The sequence below is a fragment of the Choloepus didactylus genome, chromosome 2 (assembly GCF_015220235.1).
Source record: "Choloepus didactylus isolate mChoDid1 chromosome 2, mChoDid1.pri, whole genome shotgun sequence".
Classification (NCBI taxonomy): Eukaryota; Metazoa; Chordata; class Mammalia; order Pilosa; family Megalonychidae; genus Choloepus; species Choloepus didactylus.
In genome coordinates, this window is record NC_051308.1 from 7,867,444 (window position 1) to 7,875,104 (window position 7,661).

The following is a 7,661-nucleotide window of genomic DNA, read 5'->3' on the forward strand; positions in this document are numbered from 1 at the left end:
AAATGCAGTTTTAATTAACACATTTGGACTACAAGCTACAAGCATGGAGTAGGAAAGGAAGCAGACTCCTTCCAGTAGGCAGGAGGCAGGACTTATAGGAAAAAAAATACATAAACAAATAAAAACAGAGACTTTGGGAGAGGGCTGACCTCAGAATATGGGAAGATTGGGCTGTGTTCCAAGAAAACCGAGGGACTGGGGACTGGCTCTGAAAAGGGGCCTTCTCTCTTTTTCCATTTCTTTTTCTCTCATTCTAAGCAGCCCATTAGAGAAAGCCTCAGGCATCTTCAATTCTGTGCTGACCCAGAGTCAGAAAGACAAAGGAGGAATTAAAATGGAGATGATAACTCCCTTGAGGGTGTATCTTCCTTAAGAAAAGGGGAGTGGGACCAGCTCAAGGGGCTGCCCTTCCTCAGAGAACTCAGACCCCAGGGCCTGGGGGTAAACAAACAAACAGGAAACAACTTAAGCTTGACTTCTGACACTCTCCATCCCTCATCAGGTCAGGGTCCAATGTGAACTAAAGGGACCACACCTCTTTATGCTTGTGGGGAGCTGTGGGCTGACAAGCGCCACCTGCTGGACTGGATAGGGAAAGCACAGAGTCTAGAGGCCTCGCAGGGAAGTCTGTCAATCTTCTAGGACCCACCCTCAGGGAAACCTAATACTGAATACACAGCCTCCCCCTGAGACCTGAGCCCCTCTGGTTTGGGAAAATCTGACTGGGACATTCCAGGAAACCAAATGCCTAGACAACAGAAAGCAAAAAATCACACTAGGAAAAATGAAGATATGGCCCAGTCAAAGGAACAAACTTACACTTTAACTGAGATACAGGAATTGAAATAACTATTAATCAAACAAATCTCCTAAGTCAATTAAAAAATGAATCAAAAAATCAATTCAATGAGTTGAGGGAAGATATGGCAAAAGAGATGAAGCTTATAAACAAGACATTGGGCAAACACAAGGAAGAAATCAAAAGTTTGAAAAAAAATTGGCAGAACTGGAAAAACTGGAAATGAAAAGCACAACACAAGAGATGGAGGACACAATGGTGACATACAGCAGCAGATTTCAAGAAGCAGAAGAAAAGATTCATGAACTGGAGGACAAGACATCTGAAACCCTACCCACAAAAGAAGAGATGGGGAAAAGAATGGAGAGATAAGAGCGATGTCTCAGGGAACTGAGTGACAACATGAATGTACATGTCATGGGTGTCCTGGAAGGGGAAGAGAAGGGAAAAGGGGCAGAGGCAATAATGGAGGAAATAGTCACGGAAAATTTCCCATCACTTATGAAAGACATAAAATTACAGATCCAAGAAGCACAGCAAACTCCAAACAGAATAGATCTGAATAGACTTATGCCAAGACACTTAATAGTAAGATAATCAAATGTCAAAGACAAAGAGAGAATTCTGGAAGCAGCAAGAGAAAAGTGATCCATCACATACAAGGAAGATCAATAAGCCTATGTGCAGATTTCTCATTAGAAACCATGGAGGCAAGAAGACAGTGGTGTGACATATTTAAGATACTGAAAGAGAAAAACCACCAACCAAGAATTCTATATCCAGAAAACCTGTCCTTCAAAAATGATTGAGAGTTTTAAATATTTTCAGAAAGCAGACACTAAGAGAGTTTGTGAACAAGATACCTGCTCTACAGGAAATACTAAAGGGAGCACTACAGACAGATAAGGAAAGATAGGAGAGAGAGATTTGGAGCACAATATTGGGAGATGGTAGCACAATAATGTAAGTACACTGAACAAAGATGACTGTGAGTATGGTTGAAAGAGAAAGGTTAGGGGCATGTAGGACACCAGAAAGAAAGATAAAAAATAAAGGCTGAGATTGTGTGGCTTAGCGAAACCTAATGATTGTGTCATTGCGGTCAATGATTGTGATAAAATGTACAAATATGTTTTTGCAGGAGGGAGAACAAACAAATGTCAACTTCGCAAGTTGTTAAAAAGGGGGGATATTGGGGGAAAAATACAATCAGTGTGGACTAGAGTCTATTTGTAACATTGCAATATGCTTTCTTTTATTGTAACAAGGGCAATGCACCAAAGCTAAATGCCTATAGAAGGAGGACTTAAGGGAGGGGTATAGGATTCTTGGCATTAGTGTTTTGGTCTGACTTTTTATTTTATTCTAATCTTTTCTTAGGTGGCTTTTTAGTTGCCATTCTTTTTCTTTTCCTTTTTTCTTTTTACTTTTTCACCTCTTCCTCTTTCTTCATGGCTATAATTTATCTTATTTTTACTTTTTATTTTATTCTTTTTATTATTCTCATTTCAATTCTTTCTCTGAGTAATGAATATATGTAAGTGCTAATTGTGGTAACAAATGCACAACTATATGATGCTACTGCAAACAACTGTACACTGTGGATGACTGTATGGTATTTGAATATATACTTATAAAATTTCAGGGAAAAAATAAACAGAGGGACATAAGTGCTGAAGAGAACTTGGAGAGAGAGATGTATGTATTCACTGTTGGTGGGGAAGTGGAATGGTGTAGCCTATCTGGAGGACAGTGTGGTGGTTCCACAGGAAGCTAGGTATGTGGGTGTCATAAGGTCCTGCAACTCCCCCACGGGATATATGATTGGAAGATCTGAGAAAAGGGACACAAATGGACATTTGCACACTGGTGTTTATGAAGGCAGTATTCATGGTTTGTAACGGGTAGAGATGGCCTGAGGGTACATCGACTGAGAAACAGAATGGTGAACTGTGGTGTATGCATACAATAGAATATTGAGCGGCTACAAGAAGGAATGAAGCTGTGAGACATGCAACTAGGTGAATGGATCTTGAGTATAGCATTTGAGTGAAGCAAGCCAGAAATGCAAGGACAAACATTATAAAGCCTCACTAATATGGACTAACGACAACATGTAAACTCTGAGAACTGGGCACACCTTAGCGGGGGAATGCTTATTGTATTGGTCCCTAGATTGTAAGCTCTTACAGCAGTCACATCTATTCCTGAGTTGTAATGGTTATCTCTAAATCCTGAGATGCCAAGCTCCCTGTGTGTAACCTGGTCAATCTCCGGAATTTCTGCTATCTGTGTGACACATGAGATTCGGAGCTACAACTTGGCAGCTGTGAATGTCAGTATTACCCCATATGGCAACTGTTGAAAGAGCTGAAAAAAAATTCAGACTCCAATTAGAGATATGAACTAAGTGGATATGGTTAGGACTAAGGCAAATCAGGCCCAAGGGTAAAGGACGATACTGACTGGGTTTTAAAACTACAACTTCTGTGCAAGACCAAGGGAGGAGATGTTTATTTGGTGCAGGATCTATACTTTCTGTAGCATACTAGATAATTTAACATGTATGATCAGTTTGTTTGAATACCACAGGTGCATGGAGCTGTGAATGGGAAGAGGGACTTGATGAGTTTGTACAGGCTGGAGTGAAATCCCAATATATCCCAGAGTGCTATGGGCAGAGAGTTAAAGTGTATTTGTGGGGCCCCCTGAGGAACTGGGGAGAAATGCAGAAGTGTTGGACTTCCCCTCCTGGGTTACTGCTGGTTTTAATGCAAACATTGAGGACTGTCAATTTGGTTGGTCGTGCCCTTGATCTGGGGGCTCTCTCTTGTGAGGTTGGTTGCTGCAAGGGAGAGGCTAAGCCCACTTATAATTGTGCCTAGGAGTCCTCCCCAGAGAGCCTCTGTGTTGCTCAGCTGCAGACCCCCTCTCTGTAAGCCCACTTGTCAGATGAACTCACTACTGTCCCCCCTACATGGGTGTAAATCCCCCTGGCAATGCAGGAAGCAACTCCTGAAGAAAACCCTGGACACAACATTGTGGGATTGAGAGGATCTTCTTGACCAAAATGGGGAAGAGAGATGAAACAAAGTAAGGTTCCAGTGACTGAGAGATTTCAAACGGAGTCGAGAGGTCACTCTGGAGACAGTCTTATGTGCTATATAGATATCACATTCTAGTTTTTAGTGTGTTGGAATGGCTAGAGGGAAATACCTGAAGCTGTCGAACTGCAACCCAGTGATATTGATTCTTGAAGATGATTATATAAATTTGTAGCTTGCACAGTGTGACTGAGTGATTGTGAAAACCTTGTGGCTCGCACTTCCTTTATCCAGTGTATGGACAGATGAGTGGAAAAATGGGGACAAAAATTAGACGAAGAATAGAGTGGAATGGAGGGGATGGAAAGATCTGGGTGTTCAATTTTGCTTTTATTTTTATTTTGGAGTAAGGAAAAGGTCCAAAAATTGATTCTGGTGATGAATGCACAAATGTATGATGGTGCTGTGAATAATCAATTGTACACTATGGATAACTTAGGATGGGTGCATAGACCTCAATAAAACTGTCTTAAAAATAGTAAATGAACAATGGTGGTGGGGGGAAGGAGATGTTTTGGATACTCTTTATTTTAATTTTAATTGTATTTTTTTGAGTAATGAAAATGTTCAAAGATTGACTATGGTCATCAATGCACAACTATTTGATGATACTGTGAACAACTAATTGTACACTTTGAATGATTGTATGTTATGTGAATATATCTCAATAAAAGTGTATTAAAAAAAGAAAAAAAAAAAGAAAGAGGGGAAAACATGGCCTTAGAGATAGTGGAAAAAAACAAAAGAAATGACTCACTACAGAAGAACCAATAGAATGTCTGGGCAGAGCCAACTAATATGAGTAAAGTGAAAGAAAAATAAAAAGAGCATAAAAACTTTTTTTTTTTTTTTAACTACAGGCAAAAAGGGAAAGTACTATGAAGAAGAAAAAATCAGCCAGGTAAATTCCTCACTATTGCTTCATGCTATAGAGTAATTTAATGAGAACTAATTTAACAAGACAGAGAAATAAGACAAAATCATAAAAAACCAGAATGAGATCAAAAGGGATATTTCCGGTCAAAGGTAACAAATCAAGTTTCAAAACAACATTTTATAGAACTAATTAAAACATTATAAACAACAAGGAACAGAATAATTATTACTGAAAACTCAATTGTAAATCCATAAACCCTCCCTAATCTATAATTCCAAAACCCAAAGAACTATGAAAATTGTGAGTTTTTTGGGTAACTCACTTGGTGGCACAACCTGATCTTAACAGACATGAGGTTATTTAAAATATTTCATTTATCCCACTTAATTTGAATATTCATATTTATGCTTTTCACTGAAAAAATAGTAATGTTTTTGATTACCAGGTGCTGCCTAGGGAGTATATTGCAATATATAAGATATGCATTTACTCTTTTCTGAAATATGAAATCATTTTGAATTTTAAAACATTTTTGACTCCCAGATTTTCAGAAAAGACATTGTGGGCCAGAAATAAAATAGGAGAAACCATACATAAATGCAGATTAAAGAGACAAAAGACATTAAAGTAATTAGAAAAACTAATAGACTGGAAACAAGAGAAAAATCATTCAATATAAGGATAATTGATGTCTCTGAAATAGGGAGCCAATCAGAGGAAATAGAAAATGTATTCAAAGACCTAACACAAGAAAATTTTCATGAGGTGAAGAAAAATGCCGTTTAGAAAAACCATATCATAATACAAGAAAATTTCATATGAAACATTCAATACCAAAAAGTTATTAACTTCAATGATGAAGAAAGGATTGTTTATGCATCCAGGCAGAAACATAATTCACTTATAAAGCAGACAGAATGAAGTTGCACTCAAACTTCTCCACAGAATATTCAATGACAGAAAATACTGTCTACAAAGTTCTGAGAGGAAGAGAATATGGTATAAGAACATATCCAACCAAATATCAATTGATTTGAAATAGAGACATTTTCAAAGCATGAATGAATTCAGGAAATATAACACTTAAAAGCTTTAAAACATATTGTGTGGAGACATGGAAGTTTCCCTGGCTTGATAGGTTATACAGGGGGGCTGCCTCCTAAGTATTGGGAGCCTGAAGGCGGGCACCGGGCTGGGAGGCGGCCAAAGCTTTGCGTGCCTGAAGGTAGGCACCAGTTTAGATAAGGACATAGCCGGGCTCCTTCCGTGCTCCTGTCTCCTGCTCCTGCTGTCTCCCGTCTAGCCCCTAAGAGATTGTCCCTTGAGATCAAAGACATGCAATCACACCTTATGACTTTAGAAAAAATGCACCCTCCCTGAAATATCTGAAAACAGTCACGTAGGAGACTACCTTGTATGCTATAAAAACCTGTAGGAATGAGTGGAATAAAACTTTCTTTTGCACGAACACAGAGACGAAGTCGGCTCCCTTCTTTCACAATATTGCTTGACAATTAATGCAACAGATTAGTAGTTCAGGCACAATAAAAACTCAGGAGTAGAGAAGCTGGGATAAAAGGATTGGTTATGAGCAGTGAATCCAGGTAAGGGTATCCCTCAACATTTAAAGATAAATACAAGACTTAACAAATGCCATGTTTAATCAATGTTTCTCACATCCTCCTGAACAATGTAAGGACCTTGGAACGGCTTAATTCCAGGGTCATCCTTCTGTCCTCCACATTATCGTTGTCTAGAATTTCAGTTTTACTTTTTCTTTTTAAATTCCTTCTGAAATAGTCATTTATTTCCTTTTACAGTTTGTGCCCAGATTTTGACCAGATCCTTTCCAATTTCTTTGCATCCCATTGCTTTATTGGATCCCATTTATTTATGGGATCCTGAAGTGTATCCTTTTGTATTTGTTTCAGTGAGGAAGGTACATTTTTAGTTTATTTTGTCTGAAAATATATTTTGCTCTACTTTTGAATAATTTCACTGAACATTAAATCCTCAATTGATAGTTATGTTCCTTTAGCACTTTGTAGATATTATTTCATTATCATTTGGTCTCTATTGATCTGTTGGAGGTCACTATCAGTCTTACTGTTGTTCACTGGCAGGTAATTTAACTTTATCTCTCTGGTTGCTTTAAGGTCTTCTCTTTCACAATGAAATTGCTGGATGTCGATTTCTTTCCTTTCCTTTCCTTTGTTTCCCTTCCTTTCTCTTCCCTCAACCTCCATTACCTTTCCTTAACTTTCTTTTCTTTCCTTTTTTTCTTTTTGTCTTCTTTCTTCTTTTCTCCTTCCTTTCCTTGTTTTCTTTTCCACATTTTTTTTATCTCTGCCCTTCCTATATATTCTCCTAGATGAACTTTAGAATACCATTTCAAAATATTTTAATAGCAATTTAAAATTTGGAATTCCATTACACCTATTAATTAATATTGAAAAAAATTATACTTTTAGTATGTGTAATATTCCTATCTAGGAACATGCTACCATTTCAAAATATTTTAATAGCAATTTAAAATTTGGAATTCCATTACACCTATTAATTAATATTGAAAAAAATTATACTTTTAGTATGTGTAATATTCCTATCTAGGAACATGCTATTTCTAGTCATTTAAAAGTATCTCTCTATAAATGTTTGTTCATTTATCAAATCATCTTGCATAATTCTTATCAAACCCATTTATGGGTTTAATATATTTTTGTATCTATTTTGAAATGGAATTGTTCCCTTTTTAAAATCTGAATTTTCTATTTGGCTATATCTGCATTAAGACATCTACTGATTTCTGTATTTTTTCTATCTGAATAGGCCAGATTCTATCGATTCTACTCTATATGTAGGGAAGAATAGAGGTCAAAAC